Source organism: Anabrus simplex, chromosome 1 (genome assembly GCF_040414725.1).
Source record: "Anabrus simplex isolate iqAnaSimp1 chromosome 1, ASM4041472v1, whole genome shotgun sequence".
Classification (NCBI taxonomy): domain Eukaryota; kingdom Metazoa; phylum Arthropoda; class Insecta; order Orthoptera; family Tettigoniidae; genus Anabrus; species Anabrus simplex.
In genome coordinates this window covers 92752193-92773405 of record NC_090265.1, presented here as the reverse complement: position 1 = coordinate 92773405, position 21213 = coordinate 92752193, and the positions used below count along the sequence as shown (strand labels likewise).

General features: G+C 37.5%; 1 protein-coding gene across 3 annotated transcripts in view; it reads right to left on the bottom strand.

The window, feature by feature from the left end:
- Unr (cold shock domain-containing Unr) overlaps positions 1–21213 on the bottom strand; it is a 287182-nt gene that overhangs the window by 209961 nt on the left and 56008 nt on the right. The window lies entirely within an intron of this gene.

The following is a 21213-nucleotide window of genomic DNA, read 5'->3' as shown; positions in this document are numbered from 1 at the left end:
ATTAGAGCAAAGAACATCACGCGAAAAGACAAACTTCTCAGATCATCATTTCTTTATTTTATTCTGTGGGAAAGAATAAAGCAAACAGACTTTAAAAAAAGTGGAGATTAGTGGCCAGACTAATTGAAAAATATTTTTCCTTACAACAACTAATACATTTTAACGATTTCCAAATCTTATTTACAACAGTGATAAACCCGAAAATGTCTTCTTGGAAGACAAACAATTTGCATATCCACAACTCCAAAACTCTTCGCGCAATAGCCGTAACAAATGTAACAACTCCAGCTCCTCCTACATCGGACAAACTGGCCGCAACTTCAATATCAGATACTCCGAACATATCAACGCCATTAAATACAACGGATTCTCTGCCATAGGACAAGACTCCAAGCATAATTTCACCAATATTGAAAAAGACATGAAAATACTTAAAATCATTAACAAAGGCCCCCTCTTAAACACTACTGAAAATTGCTTTATTCACCTTGACCAATACTTCAACCCTAATTTCAATTTAAACGACATTTCTGAAAAACCCAACATCCATTTCTACTTCCTAATTCTTCTTCTCAAAAATTCTAAATTTCAAAACCCCAATTCTATTTTCCATGCCTTACAAAGTTCCTACCCACATTTTCTACCTCCAATAACCCACCCTCCTAACCCACCCTAAACTACCCCTCCTTCATCTCCCTACCTTATCCTCCTCAACACCATTCAACTTCAATTTCTTTTATTCTTCTCTTATTCCACTATTCCTCTTCCTCTATTAATTTATCCTATCTTTTCTTTTCACTTAAAAAGAAAGCCGCCACCATTTCGGTTTTTCCCATTCAAATTTAACTCTTGCCTTGAGCCGACTTCGGCTACTTCAATCACGACCTGAATTTTTTTACATTTAAAAAAATAGCGCACTGTGCATATATGTTTTCATTTGTTTCCGGTATTGCGCTTTTTACTATATTTTTTTTTCTCTTCACAATTGCTTTTTTCACGTCAACTGTTCCAAAAATTCTACAGGATCACAATTACTTATTCAATTATATTGAATTATATTAAATGTATCTATATATAGGCCTACTTACATTCCCGCAACCGAAGCAAATACCGGATCATTAAGCTATTCTTCATTTTACGTTGGTGTTTGAATCCACAGTGCCTGATGTTGAATATAGTGCGCTGATCACCGGGAGCTGGCAAGTTACTTCAATTGATCTACTCATCTTCAGCTTCAGCACGATTATGGATCTTCATATTATGACCTTTCAATGACGTATAATCATGTGTCAGAGAGTCAATGAAGGTCGTAAGTCAAACAGATGCATATGGACGGCATGGAAGTAAGATAAATTATCGACGCGCGGCGAATTTATATGTTCGTAATATATGAGCTGATACAACTCGCAAATTTATAGTAGATCTTGTGGACGGAAATCAGAGGATCGAGCTCTGAACCCTGTGGTATACAGCGGACCGCATGAAAAACAGTTCGGCTACAAGCAGATATCAGCAATGAATTATATCAACAACTGAGAAGAAGAAAGGCCATACATTATATATAAGTAATAATAATATTTAATATATAATTATATCTAGTCTTAAAGACGTCAAGGAGGCCATGGATCAACTTGGAATTGTATACAGCTGACCATCTAATAGGCGTATGATGTGACATACTTCATGTTGGGAAGAATAAACAATAGTAGCGTGTGTTCCTTTGCGAATCTCTGCAGTAACGAGTTTCCTCAAATGTCAAAATCACACGTAATGAAGTTAAGATAGTAGCTCTGTGGTTCATTGAAAGCAACCTTATTATTATTATTGAAAATAATGAAGTTAGAATTTTGTTTTTATGTGTTCTTGTATAACGAAAGTGATCGAGAAGCAAATAGTGAGCGCAGCTCTTGTATATGTATAAAAACACGGAAGATTTGTAAAGTTGAGGGTTAAACGGCATTTAATAAGCTCAAATAGCATTAAACAACGTTTATTCATACAGGCCAGTATTGATCTATGAAAGTGGAGTTGTAAATCTGTATGAACTTTTAGTAACTGTTTCTGTACAAGTTTCAGGTTGAAGCCCAAAATGCTACTTTCAGTGAACCAGGGAATCCATATGGAGAAAATGTTTGAGTAAACTGATAGGATCCTGGTGGATCTGGGCTCTGCCGAATTGGATGAGAAGGCTTGGAACGAATGACCTGACTACCACTACCCTTACCATGAAGTGAAGACCAGATGAGTAGACGTACTTTGTCCCTTTTGCTTTACCTGTAGCTGCTTATAGTAGATGTGGATTTTTAATATTGCATGGGTGATCTAAAGTGAAATAACTTGAATAACCTAACGTGTTAGTGGTGTTAGTTTAACGTTTCATTATACGACTGCACATGCTAGAATATCGTTCACCGTCGGTAAATATTTGGTTAGGCGCGATCTTTCCTGCGTAGCTTCCGAATTAATGGAACAACTGTGAAGTGAATATGTGATCTTGAATGTTACAGGTAAGTTTCAATGTACCAGTGTGTGAGATAATTGATGTGGCGATCCTTCGATGTAATAATTCCGCGGAGTGTTGTGATATGTTTATTTAATCGGATTATGTGATGTTGGTACGCATAATAGTGGGGCTCTTCAATGACATTTGCTTATTTATTTAGGGAATGATGATTGTTTTATTATGCGGTGTATATTATGGTGGCGTAAGGCATGTAGGGTCATCTAAGGTACAGTTGATGCGACATAATTAGTGAATGATTTATTGAATTGTGTATTGCGTTAGTGAGTTAATTCTTCGAGATGACCAATGGGTTAGGATAGTGTTATTGAAAGGTATGTTCACCGCGCATATTACCGTATTTCACGGCATAATCGTCGCACTTTTTATACCAAAATTTTCGAAAAAAATTGTAGGGTGCGACCATTATACGATGAATATTTAATACCAGTATTTGTATTACTCAAAAATGTATTTATAACTAAATTGTATTTGATACAAATTTAAGATGCACGTAATACTCGCGTTTATACATCAAAATAATTAAAATAGTCTAAAACAAAATTCATAATTTTTCGCAACAATTCGGCGAACGTTTTTCCAACCTGAAAATAAAAATGAACGTATTAAGTTAATTTGTCATTAATTTGAGTATTAAAGTTAAAATATTACACTTGCAAAAAATTATCGCTTTGTTGTGAAATGCGGACTTACCACGCAATTTATTCCAAATCTTCGGTGTCGCTATCGCAGGTTTCGCTATCTGATGCGCCGTCCTCGCCTCTGTTAATACCAGTATCAGATTCTTCGTCTCCCTGCCACACTGCGTCATCTTCGGAACCGTCTAGTGCATTCGAAATCCCAGTCCTTTTGAAGCTCTTGGAGACTAGTTCAGGTGGTATAAGATCCCAACTCTTCTTCACCCACGAGCATAACAAGTCCAAGGGTGGACGCCTGATATTTCCGGCGGGCGTCAATTGCTGATCGCCGCTCATCATCCACTCGTTGTAAAATCGACGTAAGTGGTCTTTAAAGGGTTTATTAACACACACGTCTAGTGGCTGCAAAGCAGATGTTAGGCCACCAGGAATGACTATCTGTCGTGTCTTATTTGTAGTGAGAATTTGCTTCACTTCGTTCACGAGGTGACCTCGGAAACTATCTAAAACAAGCAGAGCTGGTTGTTTTAGTAGTGCACCAGGTCTTCTATTCCACACAGTTTTAACCCAGTCCAGCATGAGTTCTACGTCCATCCAACCCTTTGGTTGCACTCGTACATGAATTCCACGGGGAAACTGTATATTCTTAGGCATCGTTTTCCTCTTGAAAATGATGTAAGGCGGCAACTTTCTCCCGTCAGCTGTAATGGCTAGCATTGCCGTGCATCGCAACTTCTCACTACCGCTGGTTTTCATTAATACACTCCGTGATCCTTTTAGCGCAATAGTGCTGTTGCGAGGCATATCAAAAAAGATTGGAGTCCGATCGGCATTACCGATTTGAGAAAGCAAGTACGAAGTTTCCTTGCGCAAACGTATGACAAATCGGTGAAAATTTACAATCTTGTCCGTGTAATCAGCAGGCAACTTTTAGCTTAGTGTTGTTCTCCTTCGGACTGACAGATTGTGTCGTCGCATGAACCCCTTAATCCACCCACGAGTCGCCTTAAACTGAGTTACCGGTATGTTGTGTTTGCGCGCTACTCCCTGTCCCTGCATTTGTAACATTTCATATGATACACTGCAGCCATTGTTACGTATTTCACTGACGTACCTAAACACTTCTTCGTTAATCATAGGAAACTTCCCTGTTTTAGGACCTCTAAACGCGCGTCTAGAAGGGTTTGTGCTTTTTAGCTTGTTTTTTTACTTTCTGCCAGTCACGCACCAACTTTTCACTCACAAAAAATTTTCTTTCTGCAGCTCTGTTCCCGTGCTGTTCAGCGAAGGCAATTACGCTTAGCTTGAAGCCCGCAGAATAGTTTCTATATTTACCCATAATCGCTTATAAATGCTTCACACGTTAATGTTTTGCGATATAAATGACTTTCCGTAATTGTTCACTATTAAAACAAATTATTTCTGCAAACACCCAAAACACAAATTAAAAACTTAAATTCTCACGCACACATGTCTACAGTAATCACGTAAATCTGAAACAAATAAATGCATCTGTGATCTGTCCATTCCAGAGCAGCCAACACTGTTAGGCAGCAAGGAAGCATGCAACAATTTATCAGTTTAGCTCGTTGGTTACGACACACTACTGCGCTTGCGCAAAGCTCGCAAACCGGAGCTCTAGCTAGCGCGGTGTAAATCTACTGTATAGTTGACTGTATTCCGAGACGTCAGTAACAAACATTCATTTTTTTCAATTTCTTTTAAACATACGGTAATTAGGTTAATATTTCTTCCCAGTTATTGATGATTTTACATTACTGAAGAGTTTATAAAATAAAACTTTAATAGCATTGGATGATAATTATCTTGACTGCTTGGATAAAAGTTTTCATCCCATGCCCGGACACTTATGACGTAGTAGTAAGATAAGAGTCTAGCGATGACAACTGACACATCGTAAATAATTCGGCTGAATAATTCCGTGGAAATCTGCGTTATCGTCTTGGATTTCACTTCGTGCGCAATAACACAGGAGCCGGCCCCATGGTGTAGGGGTAGCGTGCTTGCCTCTTACACGGAGGCCTTGGGTTCAATTCACGGCCGGGTCAGGGAATTTTACCTGTATCTGAGGGCTGGTTCAAGGTCCATTCAACCTACCTAGCCGGTATTTCCTGGCGACGTTGCCGATAAGCGATAACTTACAGCCTTACGTATTTCAAATGGGAACTCATAATATGTAGGTGGTGAATAAATAGTACACTGTCTCGCGACCACGTTGTCAAACTGCCGACAGTCTACCGGTAAGCCATGCGTCGTACATATACCGGTATTATTTATTTATACGTTGTGCAACATGTCGCAAACGTGACTGTGTTGCCAAATTGCCCATAAACCATACACGTATTTAAATTGCGCATTCGTGTGCAACTTACGTTGCAGTTCCATTTACCTTTTAACCAGATTAGTGAACAAAATTTGGACGTGCGACGATTATGTAATTAAAGGTTTAAAGTCCGATTTTTGTATTGAAAATAAAGGATGCGACGATTACGCGGTGGCGACGATTATGCCGTGAAATACGGTATGTCTGATAAATGAGCGATTTATTTAGCATTGATTGAATGCGTTCGAAGAGTTTGATTGAGCATATGAATTGAAATGAGTTAAGATTTGATCACATAAATAGTGGGACGTTTAAGCAGATACATAAGTAGGATCTTCGACAAGCTACTTGAACGGTGGTTGAATTTTGAGATCATTGTCACCTGTACTGTATGTTAATACTTGTAGCATTTGCTTGAGGTAGTGAGTTGGTGCTGTAGCATTATTTCAGCAGGACGGAGAGGTGCAGATGCAATGCAGACCTTCTGGTATTTGATCATTTTCTTGTACATGTCAGTACTTTATTTCAGGTGCAACTGTGCGATGCCGTTAGTTGGATGGTGGCCTGCAGTTACTCAAGCCCCTACCCGGCTACAGCTGGATAAAGGGAAATGATGATGATGATGAATGTTATTGTTATGTATTTGAAATGGTTTTCTGGTTTATCAAATAACCGTTGGGAAATTCAAGTTATTATTTAGCTAGCTAAGGGTTACAATGAGACCAATAGGAATAGGTAGAGCGGGGAGGACAAAGTACGGCTAATAAATGTGATAGTGAATGAACAAACAAGATGAGGGAAAAGAAACTTAAACTGCTGATTTTCCATTATGTTTTACAATTATTTAAATGTGTCAAAGTGTTGTGAGTGACGATGATATTTGAATTTCATGATTGACATTTTTCAAGAAGGACTTGATCTCTAGTACAGTACGATAGAAAATGCACGAGAATTTTTTTCATTACGTTGCTTATCCGGTTTGTTTGATTATAATCAGTTTATTTTATTTTATTAAAGTTATTGTCCTTCCAATTTCTTGTTGCGATTTTCATTTTATGCCTAATTTAAGTGAACTTAGTATATTGGAACATAATGATGTTGGATCATTATCTGATAATTATTGATAGGATTACAACTCTCTCTCCGAAGGGCCATGCCCTGAGTGGAGGATCATGTAAACCACTGAATTCTAGCTGAGCACATTATGAAGTTTATTGTTACCTTCGAACTAGGCGCCCACGAATGGTCACAATATGTGTTCGATTGTGGTATGACTTTGTGCCTGACAGTATATACAAGCTAGCTCATTTAACCGTTCTCCGTTTTTCATAAACATTATAAGATTTTGCCTAATACTGCGTGTGCCATACTGCCGTTTAGAAAATTATGCACTGTTTCTTTTAAGTGACTTACATTTTACTTCTTCTGAATTTTACAGTGTCTACCCCCGTCATTTTTATATCGCCTCTTCTACTGTATGGAGTGAACTTGATGTTTTATTTTCTTTTTCCTATGCATTGTTTTTCATGTTTTAATCGGCTGATGATGACCTGGACTAGGGTCGAAACCGGTACCACTTCTACTTATTATTAAATAAGAATGTAATCACTGCATTTCTTATTCTTTTGTACCGAATAGGTTGAACCTCTTTATTTATTATTTCAATTTTAACTGCAATAGCTGTAAATGTGAAACCATGTATGCGTCTATACCACGTATAGAGGTCGGCGGCTACTGAAGAAAATAGGGTCTATACCACGTATAGAGGTCGGCGCTAAGGGGTTAAATTCACTTTAAGATTTTAAAAATTTGATTACCATTACTGTTTCAGTGAAGAAATTTCGTCTATAGCCACCAACGACCGTCAAGCTTCTGCCATTATCCTCCACTTCTTTTCTTCTAATTCTTTCAGCAACAAAGTGGCTTTCCTCTGATTTTTTTTTTTTTTTTTTTTTTTTTTTTTTTTTTTTTTTTTTTTTTTTTTTTTGGCAAAGAATCTTCTACTTCCAATGCCCTTCACGTTTCTCCTTTAGATTTTGAACATACAAAGCATGAGCATTCCTTGCAGCATGGAGCATGTTCTTATTAAGGAAGACCTTTTAATTCCACCAAGGTTTGAAATAGCATCATATATCCTTCTTTGTGCTACGAGGGATTCTTATAGCATGTTCTCTACTATAATTGCTTTATTAACAGAAAAACCACATTCAAGTGAAGCATTTCCATGAAACAATATTTTCAGAAATGAAGCAAACTTTTCTGTTGGCAAAACAGTCAGGAGCCAAAAGTGATCTAACCTCTCGTCTTTTGAAGAGGAAGAATTCACTACTTCTTTGAAAGTATATGATCGGCTTCATTGCCCGAGATCCATTTCTTTTCAACAAGGGCATTAAAACTATCATATCATAGCAGTGATAATGTATTTTTATCATCTCAGGCATAGCAGCTATATCCGTAAATTTACATGTACATATTTGTGTAAATACGAAATGTTTGTTTATGCCTACGTTACTCTTTTGTTGGAAGGAACTTTAGTGCATTTCATTTTTTTCAAAATGAGCCTTCCTAAAATGAGGGTGCAGGCATTATTCGATGGCGGAGATTATTTGGGTAAATACGGTACTAACAAATACACGAATGTAAATAAAATTACATCTACACTGAACATTATTAAACCTACACCACACACGCCAAGCGAGGTAGGTTAAGCACGTGGTGATGTAGATAATACAGTTGGCAGCCAAGTTTCAAAATTGCGCTCAACCAATATAAATCGATAGGATTGGCTGGATCAAGACCGAATACACAAACCAACAAACAACTTTCATCTTACAATGTGATGTCACTTTATTTTAAATCTTGTTCTGTATTCACAAAAGTACACGTGATATTACAAGCTACTAGTCATCCCTCAAATCTTTCAAACCCCTCGCACGAAAGATAGGTTAGAAACTCAACAAGGCGCGGCCCGAACGGTATCACGATGCATTACAAATTTACACAAGGCTTACCTACGTCAGCGCATTAAATAATAATAATAATAATAATAATAATAATAATGACCACTTGAACGAGTATTAAGTTTAAGTGAATTTCACACTTTCCTGTATTCAGTCAGTGTTTTATGTCTGTTTTTACATTTTGGGTCATTTCACTCATCCAGTTGGTGTCAGTGCATAACTGCTGGCAGACGCTATCGACATGGTATTGAAACAGTACAGTGTCCTGTACAGCTTATTGACCACATGTGTCTTTCTACCCTATTAAAATCATTTCAAATGTCGCGTCATTTGTAGCGTGATGGGCAAAAGGGACATTCCCGGGACTCGAGCGGCATGTGGCCAGAACGAGACTCGCGAAAAATTGCTTGGAAAACAAAGGAAAGGTGGGGCTGAAGCCAAGCCCTCGTGAAAAAGCCTTCTCAACTTGTAGACAGAGTTGGAGATATGACGCGACGCAACAATAGTCTAATACGCCTAGAGGTATGGCTAACTTTCTCAGGGTTCTAAACTAACAGAAGGAATTTCCGGTTTTTTATGCACATTCCACGGATGCCAACGTCGAATTTTGGCGCGTAAAATTATATGATATTCTGATCCAGACATGGGAAAATTATGGGAGGCACACCAATGAATAGAGCTGAATTTTCTGCATATCCCAGGCTGAAAATATGGAATACTTTATTCAAGGGGCGAAATGAGGTCACTAGATGTCCAGCTGTAATGTATTACTAACACATGTGAATGTAGAGTGTCTCCTAAGCCAAAAATTGCGCTCAAAGATGGCTCCTCCCCCAAGCGGATGCTAGTGATATAATTAATGGCGGGAGCCTAATTACGTAAGAACTGGCAATCGAAGTCCGATCACACCTGGCTCAAATGAAAGAGGAAGTAGAGGGTTACCTACGCACCATTTAAGTGTCTTGAATTCCCGGGACGAAAGGAGCTGATTGCCTTAATGAACCGTGAAAGGCCTACACCCCCCAGTCTTCTGGCACGGAGACAATATAAGCCGGACTGGCCCTTGCTGAGAATAGTTCATAGAGGGGAGTTGAGAGAGGACAGTGTGTTACATTGTGTTACAGTTTTTACAGTCTACCATCCGCAATCTATTGACCGCTTACAAAGACAAAGTTATTGTGTCCGTTGCGGCCATGAATTATAAAAATCTTATGAATTGTAGGTAGGAAGTCGAATGAAAGCCAAGCGAGCCTAGGCAAGTGTCTCAGTGCCACGTGTCAATTAATTAGGCTGCAAGAATAATATGTGAACGAGTAGCGGGTGTTGGCTATGAACAATGCCAGCTTAAATGAGTATGCGGTATTAATAAATTGGAGTTATCCAATCCGCTACTCAGAGTCCGGGTCCTCAAGTCCTATGAGCGACCCGACTAATTCTGCGAATGCGTGCCGCTTGTGATTAGAATGACCTGCCTGCATAAGGAAAAGTCTTGTGTAAATTCTGTATGTGTGTTGCTGTAAACTGAGGAACGTATGCCAAGTTCAGGAGTTGACACCCCTTTTTGATTACTTTAAGATAGTAGCAGTGAACGAGCCAACCAGGATGATGGACAGTTGCAGACCAGGATCGAAGGATAACACACTTGTCTCCAGCGCCGAGGTGTTGGAGCAGCAAACTCTATCGTGGGTTTCTCGTGGAAGGAAATACGGCCACCAGATAGATGAGTTGATGTCGTATAATTTCTTAACGCGATAAAGCATAACCGGGGTCATAGGATATGATTTTTCTTTTGTAATACATAAATGTTGTAAATAATGCATGTCCTAATATGGAAATTTTATTGTTCTTTGTAATAATAACGTAAATTCAAGGGAGCTAACTCCCTAGACAACCCATTTCTTTCTTAGTGATTAGTTTTTCATGAGGAGCAGTTATTATTAATATGAATAATATCGTAGCCAAGTATGGGAAACAAGGATAGAAGCGTACTTCGAGTTCCCCTAAGGTGGGGTGGAACAGTAGTGTTGATGAGCAAGGAATACCATGTCCAAAGGTTATTATTTAGTGTCCAATATGGCTATCGCATATGCTGGGGGAGCTCACTGGTCAGCTAGACAATGCATGCTTAGCTGATACGTTCAATTAAGGGATGAACATCAAGAGAGAAGAAGTCCTGACTGAGAGAGGTACAGAACTGTGTTATTCACAATAAATTAATGTATTATTTGGGTCCACCTTTTCAATACAAAATGTAAATAGTTTAAATTACATAAATGATTAGGGACTAGTTTCGACCTAGTAATACGTCAGCGTCAGCCTAAAGCAAAATTAAAACACAAATATAGAAGAAATTAAACAATGTAAAGACAAGTACGGTCTCGTAAAAGTACATACCACGTGAGATATTGTGCAGCACTGTGTTAAAAAATAACTCTCTGAAAGAGATTCATAATAAGTCCAGTGCATATTAAAAAGATGTTATAGATAGGAATCCTTGAGTTGCTGGAATATGCTGGCTCCTTTAAGATGCAGGTATCCAATTGAAGAACCACTGAGCCAAAGTTACGTCGTTTATTTATGAATAAAGTCCAGTGCGCCGTGTAGCATGTAAAAGTCTAGTGCGCACTAAAAAGATGTTATAGAAAAGAATTCTTGAGTTTCTGGATAAGGAGATTAGAATACGCTGGCTCCTTCAAGATACTGGTATCCAATTTAAGAACCACTGAGCCGAAGTCACGTCGTTTATTTACGATTAAAGACCAGTGCGCCGTATAGCATTACAAAGTTGATAGGGATGGAAATTTTTCAGTTGTTGATCAAGGAATTCAACATATGCTGGCTTCTTAAATTTGCTGCTGTATATTCGAAGAACAACTGAGATGAAGTTACGTCGTTTTTTAAGATATTCATGGACGTAAAAACACATGGATGCTGGAAAGGCTCTTCAGATTTTTGGAACTTGAAGGAAGGTAATTGCTGTGCGTGGAGGTTTAAGAATCCAGAGATGCGCTACATTATGTTAAAAAATAGAGATCCATAAAAAGGTCCCATGCGCCATATAAAAGTAACAAGTTGTAAAAGTAATACTTAAGTTGTTGGTCATGGGAATAGAAAAAGGTTGGTTTTCAAGCGATGCTGCTGTTCATTCAGAGATCAATTGAAATTACAGTACCGTAACATTGTCTTCTCAAGATGTTTATAAACTTGAAATAAATGTCGATGCGAAGTAAGATGCTAGAAGAAAGCTCTTCTGTTTCTAGAATCTTGAAGGACGCTGGATGTTACGCGAGGAGGATTAACATGTATGGAGTTAAATAAAGGTGGATAGAAATTCGCAGTTCAATGCGGACCATACATTTGACTCTGAATAAATGACAGCAAGTTAAGAAAGAAAGAAAGAGAGAAAGAAAATTGGACAGGCGGAAGAAAATATTTAAATAAAATATGTCATAAGGGAATTTACGCGTGTTGTATTAAGCTGAAGGGAGAAAAAGAACGGAAGGAGAAGAAAAGGGGGAGGGGGAGAGGATATTAAGGTAGGGCTGAGGGATGTGGGAATATGGAAGATTGTTTAAGAAATGTACTATAAATAGAATGGAAAATCAGACTTTTAAAATTAGATTTTGATTGTCTGAAAAGCTGAATGAGCAGGTCAAAGAGAATGTTCGATTTTTCGGAAATGTCATTAAGATTGAAGTTTGGATTAAAATATTGGTCTAGATTTATAAAGCAATTCTGTTATGTTAAGGAGGGGTACTTTATTCATAACTTTGAGAATTACCATATCATGTTTAATGTCTGTAAATTTATGATTATAATCATTCATGTGTTGACCAACTGCAGAAAATTTATTGTGTTTTAGGGCATTGACATGTTCCAAGTATCATATTTTAAAGCTTCTTCCTGTTTGTCAAATATAAGAAAAATTGCAGCTGTTGCATTTTACCCTATATACACCGGATTTTGAAAAACAATCAGTTCTACAGATGATGAGTTGTGTAAGACTTTAGCGTTTATTATTGTTGGTTCTGAAGGAGATTTTAACATCATGTTTTTTAAAAACGTTAGTGACCTTATAAATATCTTTATTGAAAGTAAAGTTAGAAAATAAAGAAATTTTTGCTATTTCTTTTTTTTTTAGAGTGGTTATAGGACGATGTTTGTATTTATTGATAATACCTTCAATGAAAGAACTATTGTATCCATTGAGTTTAGCAATCATACGGATATTGTTCAATTCTTTTTTAAGATCACTTTCAGTCATTGGGGCAGTATAGGCTCAATGAACCATACTATTTTATAAGCTGCTCTTTTATGGAATTGTGGATGAGAGGAATCTTCACGAATAGTGGAAGGAAGATGTTTGGGTAGGCTTTCTGAAGGTATTGAATTTTAAGGAATATAGTTGCCTAATGATGGTTAAGTCTAAAAAATTTATTCTTTGTTCAGATTCAGATTCGAGCATAAATTTTATGTGCGGGTCAATATTATTAAGGTTGACAAGAGTGGAAGCAGCGTCTGTTGTGCTTTCATCTAGGATTACTAAAGTATCATCCACATATCTACCCGAAAAAAGAATATTATTGAAGTTATTATTATTATCATCAATTTTAGTATGTTCTTAAAAATCCAAGTAGATTTCAGCTAAGATGCCCAAAGCCGGCGATCCCATGGCCAAATCCTCCTGCTGATAGATAATACCGTCGAAAGTGAAATAATTATTATTTAAAACCAATTTTAGGATAGACATAAAACCTTGTATTTCCAAAGCACTTAGGTGGCTGTATTTACTTAAACTGTTTTCAATGATAGGGCATAATTTAGAGGTTTGAATACTAGGATACATATTAACAACGTCGAACGAGTGAAGGGAATGGTTAGGTTGGATATGAAAATTATTAAGATTCTCGATCAACTCTAGTATTTTTAATAGATCCTTTAGATTAAAAATGATAATATCTGCTTAGAAACTTTTGAATGAATTGAGGAGCATTGTGAAGAGGACTTGGTCTATAATTAATGATCGGGCGGACAGGGACGCCGGGTTTGTGTATCTTTGGAAGGGCTTTAGTGGTCGGAAGGCTTGGATTCATGCTGATAAATTTAGTTTTTTCTTGTTCAGTTAAAAGGAATGAAGTATTTGACCACTAAAGCGCTTCCTAAGATACACAAACCCGGCGTCCCTATCCACCCGATCATCAATTATAGATGAAGTCCTCTTTACAATGCTTCTCAATTCATTCAAAAGATTCTAAGAAGATATCACTTTTAATCTAAAAAATCTATTAAAAATACTACAGAGTTGATCGAGAATCTTAATAAATTTCATATCCAACCTAACCATTCCCTTCACTCGTTCGACGTTGTTAATATGTATCCTAGTATTCAAACCTCTAAATTATACCCTATCATTGAAAACGATTTAAGTAAATACAGCCACCGAAGTGCTTTGGAAATACAAGATTTTATGTCTATCCTGAAATTGGTTTTAAATAATAACTATTTCATTTTCGACGGTATTATCTATCAGAAGGAGGGTTTGGCCATGGGATCGCCGGCTTTGGGTATCTTAACTGAAATCTACTTGGATTTTTTAGAACATACTAAAATTGATAATAATAATAACTTCAATAATATTCTTTTTTGGGCTAGATATGTGGATGATACTTTAGTAATTCTAGATGAAAGCACAACAGACGCTGCTTCCATTCTTGTCAACCTTAATAATATTGACCCGCACATAAAATTTACGCTCGAATCTGAATCTGAACAAAGAATAAATTTTTTAGACTTAACCATCATTAGGCAACTATATTCCTTAAAATTCAATACCTTCAGAAAGCCTACCCAAACATCTTCCTTCCACTATTCGTAAAGATTCCTCTCATCCACAATTCCATAAAAGAGCAGCTTATAAAATAGTATGGTTCATTGAGCCTATACTGCCCCAATGACTGAAAGTGATCTTAAAAAAGAATTGAACAATATCCGTATGATTGCTAAACTCAATGGATACAATAGTTCTTTCATTGAAGGTATTATCAATAAATACAAACATCGTCCTATAACCACTCTAAAAAAAAAAAAAAATAGCAAAAATTTCTTTATTTTCTAACTTTACGTTCAATAAAGATATTTATAAGGTCACTAACGTTTTTAAAAAACATGATGTTAAAATCTCCTTCAGAACCAACAATAATAAACGCTAAAGTCTTACACAACTCATCATCTGTAGAACTGATTGTTTTTCAAAATCCGGTGTATATAGGGTAAAATGCAACAGCTGCAATTTTTCTTATATTTGACAAACAGGAAGAAGCTTTAAAATATGATACTTGGAACATGTCAATGCCCTAAAACACAATAAATTTTCTGCAATTGGTCAACACATGAATGATTATAATCATAAATTTACAGACATTAAACATGATATGGTAATTCTCAAAGTTATGAATAAAGTACCCCTCCTTAACATAACAGAATTGCTTTATAAATCTAGACCAATATTTTAATCCAAACTTCAATCTTAATGACATTTCCGAAAAATCGAACATTCTCTTTGACCTGCTCATTCAGCTTTTCAGACAATCAAAATCTAATTTTAAAAGTCTGATTTTCCATTCTATTTATAGTACATTTCTTAAACAATCTTCCATATTCCCACATCCCTCAGCCCCACCTTAATATCCTCTCCCCCTCCCCCTTTTCTTCTCCTTCCGTTCTTTTTCTCCCTTCAGCTTAATACAACACGCGTAAATTCCCTTATGACATATTTTATTTAAATATTTTCTTCCGCCTGTCCAATTTTCTTTCTCTCTTTCTTTCTTTCTTTCTTAACTTGCTGTCATTTATTCAGAGTCAAATGTATGGTCCGCATTGAACTGCGAATTTCTATCCACCTTTATTTAACTCCATACATGTTAATCCTCCTCGCGTAACATCCAGCGTCCTTCAAGATTCTAGAAACAGAAGAGCTTTCTTCTAGCATCTTACTTCGCATCGACATTTATTTCAAGTTTATAAACATCTTGAGAAGACAATGTTACGGTACTGTAATTTCAATTGATCTCTGAATGAACAGCAGCATCGCTTGAAAACCAACCTTTTTCTATTCCCATGACCAACAACTTTAGTATTACTTTTACAACTTGTTACTTTTATATGGCGCACGGGACCTTTTTATGGATCTCTATTTTTTAAGATAATGTAGCGCATCTCTGGATTCTTAAGCCTCCACGTGCAACAATTACCTTCCTTCCTTCCTTCCTTCCTTCAAGTTCCAGCATCCATGTGTTTTTACGTCTATGAATATCTTAAAAAACGACGTAACTTCATCTCAGTTGTTCTTCGAATATACAGCAGCAAAATTAAGAAGCCAGCATGTGTTGAATTCCTTGACCAACAACGGAAAAATTTCCATGCCTATCAACTTTTTAATGCTATACGGCGCACTGGTCTTTAATTGTAAATAAACGACGTGACTTCGGCTCAGTGGTTCTTAAATTGGATACCTGCATCTTAAAGGAGCCAGCATATTCCAGCAACTCAAGGATTCCTATCTATAACATCTTTTTAATATGCACTGGACTTATTATGAATCTCTTTCAGAGAGTTATTTTTTAACATAGTGCTGCACAATATCTCACATGGTATGTACTTTTACGAGACCGTACATGTCTTTACATTGTTTAATTTCTTCTATATTTGTGTTTTAATTTTGCTTTAGGCTGACGCTGACGTATTACTAGGTCGAAACTAGTCCCTAATCATTTATGTAATTTAAACTATTTACATTTTGTATTGAAAAGGTGGACCCAAATAATACATTAATTTTATTGTAATCACAGTTCAATATGGATCTATCATTATGAAACTTATTTCATTTAATTACTGTGTTATTTAGGTAAATTATGTGAGGGACAATACACAATTTCCCTTGATTATTGATTATATGACCAGAGTTTGTATGAAATTTTTTTTTTTGTCCGTAACCAGTGTGAGATGCGGAGAGGCCGGAGGCTTTAAGGAATGGTCAGAATATATGTATAATTTTTTTGCGATGAGCAAAGAGGAATATGAAGGGTCGAGAGAGGAATCATGAGAGCCCTATGCCCCAAGCGATTAGGATACGCGATATGAGATGTAGTGAGAGGGACGAACGCCCAAAATAGTCTACGATGAGATAATTTGAATGTTATGTTGCACCACATTCGGCGCTCAATGAGAAGAACAAGAGGGTAGAGAATAAGGGAATATGTCTTGGGAATTCTGTGGTAAGATGAAATGAATGGAATAAACAAATGAAGTGGGTAAGAAATTTGTGTATCCGTGAAAGGGGAACTGGCCGCTAAATTGTGAAGGGTCAGGAACCCTGCGCAGCCATTGAATTGGACCCAGTCGCGCACAATGACATTCTTTTTCGTTTTTCTCTCCCCTAGTAGCAAAGCGGCCGACCATGTTACTGAAGTTAAAGGCTCTGGACCCTGGATTTCACACTGTGTTTTGTTTTTCATGCTTTGGCTAAGAACACCTGTGTAAGTGGTAATATCACGATGATTTAGAGGGTAGTTAATAAATAATTATAGATCCCCCAATATCTGGAAGTATGAGGCCGTGGATAGTCTAGGGATTTGCAGACATGTACCTCTCAGTCGGAAGGCGTCCAGTTCGAGCCCAGGTCAGAATAGGCCGCCATGTGCAAGCTTCCATTAAGCTTGCGCCAGGGCAGAAGAAATTGATAACCATGTTTTTCTTTCAGGAATGGCCCCATTTATACATGATGTGTACATATGATTGTGTTTAGTTGTATATTTCTTTGAGTTCAAACAGAACCGATGTCCAACGTTGTTCGTCTTGGTTCCAGATTAGGGAGTCTGGGGAGTCAAGCTCAGTAGTGTGTGTGTGTGTGTGTGTTTCTTTGTGTATTATGTAAATATCTTTCTAATATGTCAATTATGTAGTGTAGGGACCAGTTAATTATGTGCTAAGAATAGAATGTATTATGTAAGGGGACATCATCTCATATTACACGGTGTGATCGATAGAAGAATAAAATTAACGACAAAGGTACAAAACTAATGAGAGAAAGCTACGCGATATTAGTCGCCAGGCCTCCGTTATACCTTTGTGCTAAATGAATGCCCCCAGGCGAGTCAATTTGAAGTGTTTATTTCCTTTCTTTTTTCTCCCATACGTGGAGAATTCATTGTATAGGGTTGTTTTCTTTTATGTCACAATTCATAATACATTAGACTTCGTAACCCCAGTACATGATTCTTGTCGTTTCTAGCAGTGCTAAGCAGTATCCATCAGACAGTTGAACCCAGAGATCCTACTTTCATATTATGTAAAGCTCCATCTTAAGTATTTTCTTCTTCTTATTCTTCGAACGTAACTGCCCGCCAAGAGCTTGAGTTGCCGAGGCCAGAACAGAAAATAGGAGGGGAGCAGTTCGAAGCTCGTGTAGGCAATCCAGGCCACTCTTCATTAGAGTCTCATCCGTGGTTGTTTACCAGGTTATGCTGAGGCATTATTATGCGTAGGTCTTCTATTCGAAGCCCGTTAGGATACAATATGGAGCTGTTTCAATGCAGCTTTGAAAGGCCGGTTCACACAAATATACAATGGCTGTAGCACAGAGTTTAGCCCTCCTGGAATTATTGCCAGATCAGTTTTTTCTTCATTTATCAATTCCTTTATGGCGACCGTAGTATGCCTCCGATAACTGTCAAGCACAATCAGGCTCTTCTTCTACAATAAAGCTTCTGGGCGACGTTGTCAAACACACTTCACTCAGTCCTCAATTAGCTCACCGTCCATCCAGCTGGATTCTTGGCTTTGAAGGAAAATACCAGACGGTAAATTTCCCTTCAGGCGTGTTTTTCTTTTCAGAATCACATTCAGAGGAAGTCTGGTTCCATAGCTAACATGTAAACCGTGCAGCATTGTTTTTCATTACCACTTGTTCTGATAGCAACCCTTTAAAGCCCTTAATGTGAACCGTATGGTCCAGTGGCATTTTGAAATAAACTAGCATCTGATCAGCATTGCCAATTTGAAAAAGCAAATAAGAATTTTGCTTTCACAAACGAATAATATGGCGATGAAAGGCCATCAACTTTTCTTTATAGATAACAGGAAGATGACTTGAAACAGATGCGTATCTTTGCATACACAATCAGTTTCTTCAATAAAAGTTTCTTATCTGCCCACGGCTTGCAGTAAAACCCTCCTTTTTAAGTTACTTTGCGATTTCTAATGATTTTAATTGAGACATTTTGATCGATACACCACAACCGAGTTCTCGTCTTTCAGTCATGTATTTATAAAGCCATTCTCAATTTCAGGAAACTGTGCTCTCTGCCCTTGGAAAGCTCTTTGATCATTGTTACTTTTTAATAATATTTCCTTCTTCCTCCAATTGCGAATACAGGATTCATCAATATAATAATTTCTATTGGCAGCATGATTTCTGACAGTTTCAACTTCTGTTACAAATTTAAGTTCCTCACTCACAGTAAATGACTGCAATTTTTTTTTATTTGAATTCATCACTTGTTACCACTGATGCTTCTTCACTCACAACACAAAGTATTAATCAACTGTCACACCATGTGGTTCTGGTAATGCAGAAGTGAGTGACTGAGGAAGATTTCAGCTGTTATCAAGTCACAACATGAAACCGCTGTTGGCACGTTATCAGATGCGACCATGATACGAAAGGCTTAAATATGACCCACACCAAAATTTAAGGAGCAATAGTTCTGTAAAAAAAAAACAGTGCAGGTGGTATCTAGGATTATACGGTATGTGAAAATAACACTGCCCAAATCAAACTGGACTGTGGTTTATCAGAGGCCTTCCAAGTATCAAAAGGAGTGCGGCAAGATTGTATCCAGTCCCCCACTGTTGTTCAAAATATATGAAGAATACATCGTACAAAGGGTTCTGGACAGATGGCATGGTTGAGTGTCAAACGCAGAAAGGAAGTTACAGAATCTACGTTTTGCTGATGATACTATTCTACTGGCAAGCAGTGAAAACAAACTTGTTGAATTGTTGCACTGGGTAGAAAGCATAAGTATTCCGCTTTAATTGGAAGTGAATTGCAGCAAATACAAGGTGATGGTTGTCGAAAGAGGAAATCGGGTCCAATTTAGTGAACATCTAATAGGACTAGATGTTAATGAATTTGTGTATCTTGACTACTTGCTGAATGGAACTGGCAGCTACAAGAAAGAGATCAGAAGAAGAAAGTTGACACGAACAAGCTCCGAACGATCTGGCGTCACCGAGCAATCAGTAAAAGGAGAAAGGGACTTCTGGTTTGTGCCTTGGTATTTTAAATCTCCTCTTATGGCTGTGAAACATGGAAGGTAAAGGGCAAAGACAAAAAGTGAATCGATGCATTTGAAATGTGGGGTTAGCAGAGTATGTTACAAATACCTTGAATGACAAAAGATCTAACTCCTCCATAATTGAAGAGCTTGGTATTCTGAATTGACATTCGACTCTTATCAGAGAACTGTGCAGTTCTTTGGACGTGTTATAAGGAGAAAAAATAGCCTTGAAAAGTTAGCTGTCCAAGGAAAAGAAAATAGGATCAGGCCACGTGGAAGAGCACCCAGAAGATGTATAGGCCAGATCAAAGACACAACTCATTCATCTCTTCCAGTGACAATTTAGAAACCATAAGATAATAGACAATGGCGACCACTGATAAACACTGAATAGTTAAAAAAGGATGGGATAACGATACTGAAGACGAGTTATGTGACGGAGAGGAAATTGGTACTCATTCATAAAAGTTTTAGCTATGACAGAAAGAATAGTCTTACCCTTGTACCTCAGCGGATATAATGTATCACCAACGGAATCTTGTACTCAACTGCGTATACATATAAAAATGAACTGAACTGAAATACATGAACTATAAACTTTCTAAAACTAGTACAGAATAAGACAGCTATTAGTCATTTGTTCCATTCCCTGCAACAAGCATTTGCAGAACAGAAAAAGATTTTCTTTGCTACTTGTTTAACATCGCACAAAAACATCAAAGTGGGTTGGCAACGGAGGGATGGAAAAGGGTTAGGACTGGAAAGGTAGCGGCCGTGTCCTTAATTAAAATACAGCCCCAGCATTTGTCTGGTGTGAAAATGAGAAACGATGAAAAAACATCTTCAGGGCTGCCGACAGTGGGAATCGAACCCACTATCGCCCGATTACAAGCTCACAGCTTTCATTTTAGAATCATAATCACCGGGCGAGTTGGCCGTGCGCGTAGAGGCGTGCGGCTGTGAGCTTGCATCCGGGAGATAGTAGGTTCGAATCCCACTATCGGCAGCCCTGAAGATGGTTTTCCGTGGTTTCCCATTTTCACACCAGGCAAATGCTGGGGCTGTACCTTAATTAAGGCCACGGCCGCTTCCTTCCAACTCCTAGGCCTTTCCCATCCCATCGTCGCCATAAGACCTATCTGTGTCGGTGCGACGTAAAGCCCCTAGCAAAAAAAAAAAAGAATCATAATCACTTTTAAGAGAATCAATTCTGTAAAGCTATTTCAAGGGTTCTAAATAATTGTAAAGCTTTGCGCTGCCATTCAGGAGAAATCATACCTGCTTAATTTTTAAAAGTAAGTAAAATTTACTGAAGAAGTGAAAAAATGGATTATATAAAATTGTAGAGAAATTCTTTGAAAATACACACGGGGAAATTCTTGGTCTGCTATCATTCCAGAAATCTAACCTC